The sequence below is a fragment of the Desmodus rotundus genome, chromosome 11, assembly GCF_022682495.2.
Source record: "Desmodus rotundus isolate HL8 chromosome 11, HLdesRot8A.1, whole genome shotgun sequence".
Lineage (NCBI taxonomy): Eukaryota > Metazoa > Chordata > Mammalia > Chiroptera > Phyllostomidae > Desmodus > Desmodus rotundus.
Genome location: NC_071397.1, coordinates 50,791,661 through 50,804,294, shown reverse-complemented (window position 1 = coordinate 50,804,294; position 12,634 = coordinate 50,791,661). Strand labels below are relative to the sequence as shown.

The window sequence follows — 12,634 nt, the reverse complement described above, 5'->3', positions numbered from 1 at the left end:
TAGACTGAAAACCCTCTGAGCTTAGGGATAAAGTCAAAGAAGTTTTTATCCTCAAGGAGGTCCTAAAAATTTTTGGAGAAACAAAATTTTCTTTCCTAGCAGTCATAGTTTATATTGTCCAACTACTAGCCTGTAGCTCCTTGGAGAAAAAGCAAAAAATAAAAATAAAAAAGACATCGCAATCATAAAAGGACTGAGAGACATGAAGTATCATTAAACCAATCACATTTTGCATACAGTTTTTACACAGCATTTTGGAAGAACAAGAATGGTTTTAAACATTTCCATGGATTTGTAGAATGGGTGCAAAAGACCTGTATAAAAAGTATAAAATTCAGTCTTCCCTGCAGAAATTTTTGTATATTTTAGTAAGGCATGGACATAAAAACAGCTGTAAGTATGACTTCAGCTTACTTCTCTCTGAGACCCTGGGAGTCCTCTGTAAGTGGGTCTCACCGTGAGAATGAGGGAAAAAATGCAAGCTGAATCCACCATGAAAAGTGCACTCAGAATTTCCCAACCATAGAAACATTTGGGAAATGTGAAGCCTATGGAATAGAAATGCGGTGTCCAAGACGATGAAACACTTGCTGTTTGTCTTGTCTGCTTTTTTAAACAATGCTTCCTCACCCGGCCAAGGAACCTCAGGGTGTAAACTGTTTTCCATATTAAAGAGAAAATTTCTACTGATTCAAACTAGTCAGTATTCCTTTGGGTATTACTTTTCAGTTTTCTTGCTTTTGGATTTTTGGTTTGCCTTTCAGAGAATTTTAATGTTTTCTGACAACACATTTTGTTATATTCCTTTTGTAATTGTTAAATAAAACTCTTTTCCCCCCTACTTTCTCCTTAATCACCTTTCTTTCTCACTGAGTTATATGCTTGAGGTCTCCCGCCTGGGACTTCCTAGAGCTTTAAAGATTGTAAATCGAAAGACAGTAGCTGTTTCAGAACACAACTTTAAATGAGCTTTGAGTATTAAGGGAATTATGGGGTTTTGAGTTGTTTGCATTTTTATTATAAACAATAAAAGGAAATTCCTTTTCAGCTTTATGCCTTGAAATATGTGTGATTGAGAAGAGCAAACTTTTAACACATATCTCACCAATGAGAAAATACTTTAAAATGTATTTCCGTATCACTGTTTAAACAGTTTAGCTTTGTTTTTGAACTTTGGAAATTCATTAAAATAGTCTAGAACCCCTGGATTTCTTTAAACAACTTAAAATATTTCTTTGAGGTGAGATGATCCTTTATGCAGAATAGAATATTGATATAAATTCTAATACATTAATTTCATTTCATATACTTGAATATCCTTGAAACTATTCATTATTATCATACATGAAAAATATCAGAAGTTTTAAAACCCCTGCCATCTCTGATCATTGTGAAATTTAACAGCTTACAATAATTTTTAAAAAGAATAATTTCATAGTTGAAAATTATATAAGTTAAAATGTAAAAGTAGCTTTATTCAAAGAATAAGCCATCAAGAAATAATGCAAATTAATTGTACATACCTATTAGGGTGAAGTCAGTGCTAAGTAACTGAAGAGTCTACTATAATCTACTTTAAACAATATTTTCCTGATAAAATATAAATCCAAAGACAGGGCAAGCTCTAGGGATGGTATGAATATTTCTTGAAGATTCCTTCAGGAATTTAGGACCTTTCTATGTCTACTGTGCCAGCATTACTTTACACTGGCCAGTTTCCTCATAACTACAAGACCTATTTTGTTCACATCACTACGAAGAAGGTAGCGAAAATGCTCTCCAACTCAGGAAAAATACTACTTCTCTTTGCTCTGATTGGTCAGTTTAGAAAGTAGGGTGTCATGCCCAAATCTGGGTTAGACATAATCTCCAGAGACAGAGGTGGATTTAGTGCCAAGATAATGAAATTTTAGGCCCATCACTTGTGTGAATTTTTTTCTAGGGTCCAGAGAGGGGCTTTAGCAATGTGATCATATGTTTATATTTTCTTTTAAATAAGATTTGCAAAATAAAATTTAATCTTAATTGTGAAGACTACTGCGTCTTTGAATTTGTACCCACTCTCTCTCATACTATATTTCAAGTTTTGAATATTCTGGGAGATCCTGCAAAGGAGAGTTTAAGGTGAGCGTTCCCTGCACTGGTGGAGTTGATGGAGTATATTTATGATGGAGCAGTTACCTTCATCTATAGTTTATATGGTTAACATTTTGCTAGCCTTCCAGTCTACTGTCTGCCCACTGTGCTTTGGTTGAATGATGATATGTTCATGTCTTATGGTATCGGGCAGTGGAAGGGTGTGGATGGTGGTAGAAAAACATTGTTGAAATGTAGAAAATAAGAAATAGGCCATGGCACACTTTTTTAAATCAGAAGAGGAAAATTGTTAGCTAACAATTCTCATGTATGACTTATGAAAATGGAGTTTTATTGATGTTTGAAATACATTTCATATCATAGGAGATACAAGTATAAATAAATGATACATTTTGTTTCCTTTTTTGATGGGTATTACATGAAACAGAATTTATCATAATTTTTCTATGGGTAGAGTATGTGCCTAAAGCAAAACTAAAAGCGTTATAATTTGCCATTTTGTTATGCTGAATGCTATTCAAAAAGTCAGAGTAAAAGCATCAATTGTTAAGTTAGTTTTCACCTAAATGTATGTACCACCACCACTCTACATCTTTGCTTTAATCATGAATAGGATGACATCTTCCAGTTTTAGCATCTTCTAAGTTTTGTGTCACTAGCACTTGTTTTTCCTCCTAAGCGGATCCTCAGGAGCACTGGCTCACACGGACTGTGAGAGAACAGCTGAGGTGAAGGGAAGACTGCTTCCCAAGGAGAAGACATGTTCAAGTGGTCTGCACTTGTCCTCCAGCTAGGAGGCCATGTATTTAATCTGAAGGTTGGAGAGCGCACACACACACACACGTTCTTACAGCAACTTCACTTGTGTTGCCTATGAAATACTCTATTGCACATGCTAGCAATATTTTCTCAAGTGATCTAATTTTATTAAGTACTTTTTATCATTCTTTCTATTATAACATCAATAGCTAACACCTATTTAGCAATTCCTATATGTCAAGGATTGCATCATCTCATTGAATTGTCAAAAAACTTAAAAAATTATAATTGCTACTTTTGGTGCATTTTATAGATGAGGAAGGAGAGACCCAAGTGGTTAAGTACCGTGTCTAAAGTCACAAACCCAGGCTCTCGGTGCAGGCAGCTGACTCTGAGGTCTGTACCCTGAACCATGCACGACGTTGCTTCTCAGGAAGCAAATTGGGTGAAGTACGTGAATTTGATGACAATCAAAAGTGCAATCAGTATAGAGATGAATAATTTTTAGATCATGATGACTGAGAGTTGCTTATACCACATTAAGCCTGATGAATAATTAAAACATTAACTTGCCTTCTGTGAATCAGTATTATTTTACTAGAAAATGTCTTTGTATTTTTTTGTCTTCTGTTATATCAAGCATTTAGTCCTCTTTCAAAATGTATTTTATTTTTCTTATTATCAACATTTTTGTGCATAGATGACTCTACCTTTAAAGTACACAGAAAGCTTGAAAGGTACCTTAAATATAATCATCTGGTAAATGATTTTCTAGAATCCATTTATAGAATCAATTTAGAGCTGTGATAATTTTATTTTGTATATTTATCCATGAAATGTGTTATGATTGTATGGTTCCATTATTAAATGTACTGCTTACATCTTGCCAACATTTATCACAAATAAAGATGCCTATCATTTTGGCATTTCTTAATACATACACCATGCTTATTTATTATGATTACTGCTATTGATATTATTAATGTAGAAGCATTCTATTTTTACATAATTTTCATGAAGCATATTCAGAAACAGTAAATTTAAAATATACATGAATAAAATGCACAAATCCTTTTAAATGTTTCATTTGCTAGAACAATCCGCATTTACTGAGAAAATTTTGTATGGGAGAGGATAATGCATTTGATGCTTTGCATATAATTAGAGTGAGGAAAATTAGCTCAGGCGAATGTAGAAAATGGACTTGTTCTCATATCTTATTTTTCGAGACTTTCACATTGCTCTGTCTAAAGCCAACCCCAGATCTCGTGTTGATTTTTGGCACCCAGCACTGCATCTAAAGGCTGACTCACCTCATGCTCACCAGAGTTCCTTTTCATCTGCTCCACATTAAAGCTCAGCTCTCTCCTAATCCCAACCAATTAGTTTTCATATAAGAAAATTTGAGATAATACAAATTGCTGATGCTTTAATGAATTATCTGCTTCTATGCCTCAAATGGTAGCTGTGCCCCTTAACACAGGACTCTTTGAAATGGGGATATGTTAATCTACAGGAATAAATATGTAAATATGATGAATAAGCTAACATCAAAAGTATGCCATAAACATTTTGGCTACAAGTGTTTTTCCATAGTATTCCTCTGGCATTAGCATTCATAGTTAAATGATTATCCTTACCCCTGAGGGAGAACATCATATAATCAAGAGCTCTGAGGACCAACTCAGGCAGGGGTAGAGCCAGGTTGAAGCTAGGGAAGCACTTGGCTCGGGCACAAAATTTACAGGGACACCAAAAACTCAGGAATGAAGATAAAAAATATTTCACTGCAATATTTTTTATAAGGCTATCCATGATAAATAAAATACTCAAACTTTTAAATAAAGACAGGATCAATATTACTGAATTTGTCTTTTGCCTCAGGCTCCACATAGCACTGGTGTCAAACACTCACTAGGTAGACATAATGTTCTTTAAATGTAAATGCATAAGTGCTCATTATCGATTAAAACCCCAAAATAGAATACTAAAATCAACTTAGCCTTTTTTTCTCAAGCTATTGTACAATTAAAAACAAACAAAAATGTAGTTGTGCCTTCAGATCAAAATGGCAAATTAAGCACAGGCATTCACTTCCTATTGTACCACAATGAATTAGAGAAGATGATTAAAACGTAACAGTGTAAGAGGAGTATCAGAAGGCAGTGTTTTTCTGGACAAAGGCTGATGGAAATGTGTGACGAGTATTAAAATAGGATAGAGAAAACAGGTATGAGGGAGCTCTAGCAGATCTTAGAAACTAGAAATTAGGTGCAGAGTAGTTGGGGTGAGAAGAGGGGACAAAACAGGAATTCACAGAACATATATATACCTGTTTTCCAACCTAACTATGCTCACCTTATCCTTACACATGTGCATAGCAAAATGTACCTAGACATTTATTCTAGGACCTAAGAACCCAGGGCACCTCTCCAAAGAAAGTGATTCCCGTTTATATGATTAGGCTTTATATTCTGGCACAGGGCGTACTGTGGTGGGGGGAGGCAAAGCCTGAAGGACTCTTGCTGAGAAATGGGAAGCTTTTCTTCAACTATCTTCCAGTGATTAAGAGGTTAGATTCTGAGGTCAGAGTACCTGATGTCCAGTGGGGCTTTGGGGAATAATAATATATTTAAAATTGTAAAAGGCTGCCAAATCTAAGTTCTCCATTAACTCAGTTGTTATTGTTATAAATTCCCACACAGGGGAGATGTATTAATGAAATAGCCCTAATTGCACAACCATACAGAGGGCACACTAGCTTTCTGCAATAGAGTTCAGCAAACTTCTTCTGGAAGGGATTGGGTAGAAGGTATTTTTGACTTTGTGCACTATAAGGTCTCTGTTGCAATTAACCAACTCTGTTTATGGCATAAAAAAGCCATCGGCAATATATAAATGAATGGGCATGGTTTTGTCTGAAATAATTTTTATTACAAAAACAGACACTGGGCCAGCCAGATTTGGCTGTTAGGTTGTAGTTTAATGATGTCTGTTGTAGAATAAATGACTAGGCTTTTAAATATAAGAGTAAAACAAAGGATCACTAGACCTGTGACATATGGAGGACATTGTGAAGAACCCCCCAGCACTCCTCCTTCAGTTAAGGACTTGTGGCCTCAGATGCTGAGAGGGTTGTGGGCTATACACTTTGGCTGCCAGCCTCTTCAGGGGTTGCCTCAGCTACAGAATACCTTCCAAAGATCACATCCTTTCCTGGGGTAACTCGTATCCAATAACTGATGCATGTGAGGATATATACAATATGTTGGATGATCTGGGTCCAACTAGGGATATTCTAAACAATCATTCCATTCCAGAGCCTTCTGTGGGGAGATTGGAAGTTGTTTTTGAGCCCGTACTTCATTCAGATCAACTTCTTTCTCTGCTCAAGGCTGCTTTTTTCCTTTCTCTTCCAGGACTGTTGAGTCCAAAGGCACTCCTTAGAAATTTGCATGCTGAACTCGGTTACAGGATCTGCTTTTCCAAACTGTGAATTCAGGAAAACAGGAATTATGAAAGAGAAAGACCAAGATAAATCCACAGGAAATCTGACCTTGCAAAACAAAGGTGGAATTGAGAAAATAGAAGTAACAAAATAATAAATAAATAAATAAATAAATAAATAAACAATGTACACATATTTAAGAAAATATTCTAGCCAGAAAATGATGAGATCCAAAAATAAATTGAATAAACTTTATAGAATAAAGAACACAAAAATCTAAACATAATAAAATATCTGATACTAAAAAAAGTCGGAGAGGACCCATACAGCAAGACAATATTTTTTCAATGGTAGTTTTAAAAAAAGAGAGAGAAAATGAAGGGCACTAAGAAATATTATCATATATATAAACTGAATCACCAAACTAAATTGAGGAAGATATTTAATTTTCAATAAGGACTTAACTTTCCTTTGAAGCTTCATTTTGTGGAAAACTTAATTGGGTGTGAAATGGAAAATCCTTGTGGTTTTAATTAGCATTTCCTGACTACTAATGAAATTGAGTCTCTTGTTATACGGTTATTGGCCATTTAGAAATCTCCTTTTGTGAATCATCAGTACAAGTTTCCTGCCTATTTTTCTTTGACATTATGTATCTTTTTTATTGTTTTTTAAGTGTTATTTATATCTCAGATATAACTTCTTTGTTGTTTATGTGTATTGCACAAACATTATATCACTCTGTGGCTTACCCTTCATTCTTTAGTATTTTATTTTGATGAATAATCTAATGCATCAATATTTTCTTTATGGTCAGTGCTTTTTTGCATGTAATATTCAAGAAATTTTGCTTACCCCAGGTCTTGGAAATATCCTTATCTTTTAGAAGCTTTATTATTTTACTTCTTATATTCTTATCTAGAATTGATTTTGTGTATGGTATGAGTTAGAGATTACATGGGCGTGTAAATGGCCCAAACCCATTTATTTATTTATAAGTGTTTACTCTCTCCTTGTTCTGTGATGGTGTCACTTTTGTCATAAATCAAATGTTCAAGCCACGAACCTCTTTCTGGAGTCTATTATGTTCGGTTGGAATGTTTACCTGTCACCATGCCTGTATCATACTGCCTATGTCTTTTCAATTCCGTTCTTTTCTTCAAGATTGCCTTGGTAATTATTTTTTTTTTAATTGAGTTTACTGAGGTGACATTGGTTAATAAAACCATACAGGTTTCAAGCGTACAATTCTGTTAAGACATCATGTGCATACTGCATCACGCTCTCACCACCCAAAGTAAAGCCTCTTTCCGCCACCACTTACCCCCCTTGCCCTCTTCCACATCCCCCACTCTCCTTTCCCTCTGGCAATCACTGCACTATTGTCTTTGTCTATGTGTGTTTTTTCTTTACATAATCTATTCACTTTTTTCACCAAGACCCCAAACCTCCTCCCCATAGATAACTGTCAGTTTGTTCTACGTATCTGTGATTTGTTTCCAGTTTGTTTGTTAGATTATTTTGTTCATTAGATTCTACATATATGCGAAATCATGGTATTTGTCTTTCTGTGACTGGCTTATTTCACTTAGCATATTACTATCCAGGTCCATCCATGCTGTCCTAAAGATTAGATTTCCTTCTTTTTTTATGGTTGGTAGTATTCCATTGTGTAAATGTACCACAGCTTTTTTATCTGACCGTTTACTGTTGGGCACTTGGGCTGCTTTCAAATCTAGGTATTGTAAATAGTGCTGCAATGAATGTGGGGGTGCATATATTCTTTCAGATTAGTGTTTTGGGTTTCTTTGTATACATTCACAGAAGTGGAATTACTGGGTTACAAGGCAGTTCCATTCTTAATGTTTGAGGGAACTCTTTAATGCTTTCCACAGTGGCTGTACCAATCTGCATTCCTACAAACAGTGCACAAAGTTTCCCTTTTCTCCACATCCTCGCCACCCTGTTGTTTGTTGATTTATTGATCATAGCCATTCTGACAGTAGTGAGCTGGTATCTCATTGTAGTTCTAATTTGCATTTCTCTCATGATTAGTCATGTTGAATATCTTTTTCATGTCTATTGGCCATCTGTGTGTCCTCTGGAGAAGTTATCTATTCAGGTCCTTTGTGCACTTTTTAATTGGATTGTTTGTTTGTTTTGGTGTTATCTGTTTTTTAATAAATTTTGGATATTAGCACTTTATCAGATGTATTTTTGGTGATTATGTTCTTCTATACAGTAGGTTGTCTTTTCATTTTGTTGAGAGTTTCCTTTGAAGTGCAAAATCTTTTAATTTGATGTAGTCCCATTTGTTTATCTTTTCCTTTGTGCAAGGAGTTATATTAGAAAAACTATTGCTACAAGAAGTGTCTGAGATTTTACTGCCTGTGTTTTTTTCTAGGATTTTTATGGTTGTGATGTACATTTAAGTCTTTAATCCATTTTTGAGTTTATTCTGGTGTATGGTATAAGGAAGTGGTTTAGTTTTATTTATTAACATGTATCTGTCCAATTTTCCCAACACCATTTTTTAATATTTAAAAATTTTTTTAAATATTTTATTTATTTTTAGAGAGTGGGGAAGGGAGGGAGAAAGAAAGTGAGAGAAACATCAATTTGTTGCCTCTCCCACTCCCCCAGCCAGGCACCTGGCCTGCAAAGCAAGCATGTACCCTGACTGGGAATTGAACTGGTGACCTTTTGGTTTGTGGGACAAGGGACAATGCCCAACCCACTGAGCCCAGCACCATTTATTGAGTAGACTGTCTATCTTATTGTATGTTCTTGCCTCCTGTGTCAAATATCAATTTACCATAAAGATGTGGGTTTATTTTGGGCTCTTTATTCTGTTCCATTGATCTACATGCCTGTTTTTATGCCAGTACCATGCTGTTTTGATTACTATGACCTTGTAGTGTAGTTTGATATCAAGCAGCATGATAATTCCAGCTTTGTTCTTCTTTCTCAAGATTGCTGAGGCTGCTTGAGGTTTTTTGTGGTTCCATATAAAATTTTGGGATATTTATTCTAGTTCTGTAAGATACGCTATATGTATCTTGATAAGAATTGTGTTCAGTCTATAGATTGCTTTGGGTAGTATGGGCATTTTAATAATGTTAATTCTTCCTATCCATGAACATGGTATATACTTCCACTTATTTGTGTCTTTCTCAATTTCTTTCTTTAGTATCCTATAATTTTCCAAGTACAGGTCTTATACCTCCTAGATTAAATTTATTCCTTGGTTATATATATATATATATATACACACACACATGCATATAAAATTTTTGTTACAATTGTAAATGGGACTATTTTCTTAACTTCCCTTTTGTGATAGTTCATTATTGGTTGTGTAAAAATGCCACCAATTTCTAGATATTAATTTTGTATCCTGCTATTTACTGAATTAATTTATCAGTTCTAGCAGTTTTTTGGTGGAGTCTTCAGGGTTTTCTATATACGGTATTATGTCATCTCAAAATAATGACAGTTTTACTTCCTCCTTTCCAATTTGGATGCATTTTATTTCTTCTTTCTGATTGCTGTTGCTAGGACTTCCTGTACTATGTTGAATAAGAGGTGAAAGCAGATATCCCTGTCTTATTCTTGATATTAAGGGAAACATTTGTAGTTTTTGCTCATTGCATGTGATATTGGCCATGGGTTTGTCATATATGGCCTTTATTACATTATGTTCCCCCTATTACTGCATTAAGACTTTATTATAAGTGGGTGCTGGATTTTACCCAATGCTTTTTCTGTATCTATTGATATGATCATGTGATTTTTATCCTTCATTTTGTTTATGTGATGTATCATGTTTACTGATTTACAAATATTATATCAACCTTACATACCCGAAATAAAACGTACTTGATCATGATGTATGATTTTTTAATGTATTGCTGAATTTCGTTTGCTAATATGTTGTTGAGGATTTTGGCATCCATGTTCACCAGGGATATTGGTCTATAATTGTTTTTATTTGTAGTGTCTTTATTGGGTTTTGAAATGAAAATAATGCTGGCTTTGTAAAATGAGCTTGGAAGTCTTCCTTTCTCCTGAAATTTTTGGAATAATTTGAGAAGGATAGTTGTTAGTTCTTCGAATGTTTGGTAAAAATTACCTGTGAAGCCATCTGGTTCAGGATGTCTGCTGGGAGTTTTTGATTACTGCTTTGATTACATTAGTTTTACTTGGTCTATTCATATTTTCTCATTCTTCCTGATTCAGTTTTGGAATATTGTATGTTTCTTTTTTTTTCTTTCTTTCTTTCTTTCTTTCTTTTTTTTTTACCACTCAGATGGTATTCTCTCCCTCTTGCTTCCTCCAAGGAGGAAGAAGAATGATCATCAATGGCAAATAGTTACTGAAGCAACACCAAGAGCCGGCTTCACACTCAGGAGAGAACACTCCATCTCCTCCTCATGGTTTTGGGTGCTCTACACCTTCAGAGAAACTTCTCTAGTAACGAACTATAGAAATGATCCCTGAAAGTATAGTCTGGAACATTGTATGTTTCTAAGAATTTATCCATTTCAGCCAGGTTGTCCAGTTTATTGGCATATAGTTCATAATATTTTCTTACAATCTTTTGTATTTCTGTGGTGTCAATTATTTCTCCTCTTTTAATTCTGAGTACTCTTTCTTTCTTTTTTTTCTCAGTGAGTGGTAAAAGGTTTGTCAATTTTGTTTATCTTTCCAAAGAACCACCTCTTTGTTTTATTGATCTTTTGTATTATTTTTTTAGTCTTTATGTCATTTATTTCTTTATTTTAAAATCTTTATGATTTGATTTTTTCTACTTACTCTAGGGTTTATTTGTTGTTGTTTTCTGGTTCTTTAATGTGTAGGGTTAGATTGTTTATTTGAGATTTTTCCTTTTTCTTGAGGTAGGCATGTAGTGTTATTAACTTCTCTCTTAGGACTGCTTTTGCTCTGTCCCATACATTTTGAGTTGTTTTGTGTTCATTTTCATTTGTCTCATGGTAACATTTGATTTCTTCCTTGATCTCATTGTGAATCCATTCCTCGTTTGGTAACATGTTATTACCTTAAGTGTTTGAGTATTTTTCATTGTTTTATATTATAGCTAATTTCTAGTTTCATTCCATTGTGCTCATAGAAGATGCTTAATATGATTTCAATCTTCTTGAATGTATTAAGACATTTTGTGTCCTAGCACATAGTCTAGCCTAGAGAATGTTTCTTGTGTATTTAAAAAGAATGCATATTCTCCTATTTTGGGATAAAATGTTCTGTAGATATCAATTAAATCAATCTTCTCCAGTGTGTTGTTTAAGGTCACTGTTGTTTTGTGGATTTTTTTGTCAGGAAGGTCAATTCATTAATGTCAATGGGGTATTAAAATCCCCTACCATGAATGTATTATTGTCGATCTCTCCCTCAATGTCCAATATTTTCTACCAATATTTTCTTCATATATTTAGGTGTTCCTATGTTGGGTATATGTATGTTTAAAAGGATTATATCCTCTTATTGGACTGATTCCTTATGCAATGCCCTTTTTTGTCTCTTGTTATGACCTTTTTGTCTGATACAAGTATTGTTACCCCAGCTTTTTTTTCATTTCATTTTGCGTGGAGTATTTTTTTTCCATCCCATCACTTTCATTCTGTCTGTTTTGTTCTGAGGTGGGTCTCTTATAGACAGCATAAAATGGGTCATGTTTTTTAATCTACTCAGTTACTGTATTACCCTATATCTTTGATTGTAGCATTTAACTCATTTACATTTAAAGTTATTTTTGATAAGTACCTTTTGCTGCCATTTTATTCTTTATATCTATGTTCCTTTATCTCTACATTTCCTTTTTAATTTCTTCTTCTTAAGGAAGGCCCTTTAACATTTTTTAGCAATAGTGGTTTGGTGGTAATAAACTCCTTTAATTGTTTTTTTTCAGGGGGGGTATTTGGGAAGTTCATTATTTTGCCTTCAATTTTAAATGATACCCTTGATAAATAGGGTAGTGTTGACTATAGATCCTTGCTTCTCATTACTTGGCTATTTCATGACCATCCCTCTGGCTTGAAGTGTTTTTGTTGAGAAATTATGTGAGTCTTACAGGTAGCTCCCTTGTAGGTAACTGTGTTTCTCTTCCTGCTCTTAAGATTTTCTCTTTGTCTTTAACCTTTGGTATTTTAGTCATGATGTGTTTTGGTGTGGGCCTCTTTAGGTTTATCTTGTTTGAGACTCTCCATACTTCCTGGACTTGTGTGTCTTTTTCCTTCACTAGCTTAAGGAAGTTTTCAGTCATTATTTCTTCAAACAGATTCTTAATCCTTTGCACATTCTCTTCTGTTT

General features: G+C 34.3%; 1 non-coding gene across 1 annotated transcript; it reads right to left on the bottom strand.

Annotated features, from left to right (window-relative positions):
• Window positions 1–10,604: 10,604 nt before the first annotated feature.
• On the bottom strand, window positions 10,605–10,816 carry LOC112297449 (small nucleolar RNA U3). The gene has a single exon (XR_002974024.2). It is a non-coding gene; the product is annotated as a small nucleolar RNA U3 (small nucleolar RNA).
• Window positions 10,817–12,634: the final 1,818 nt, after the last annotated feature.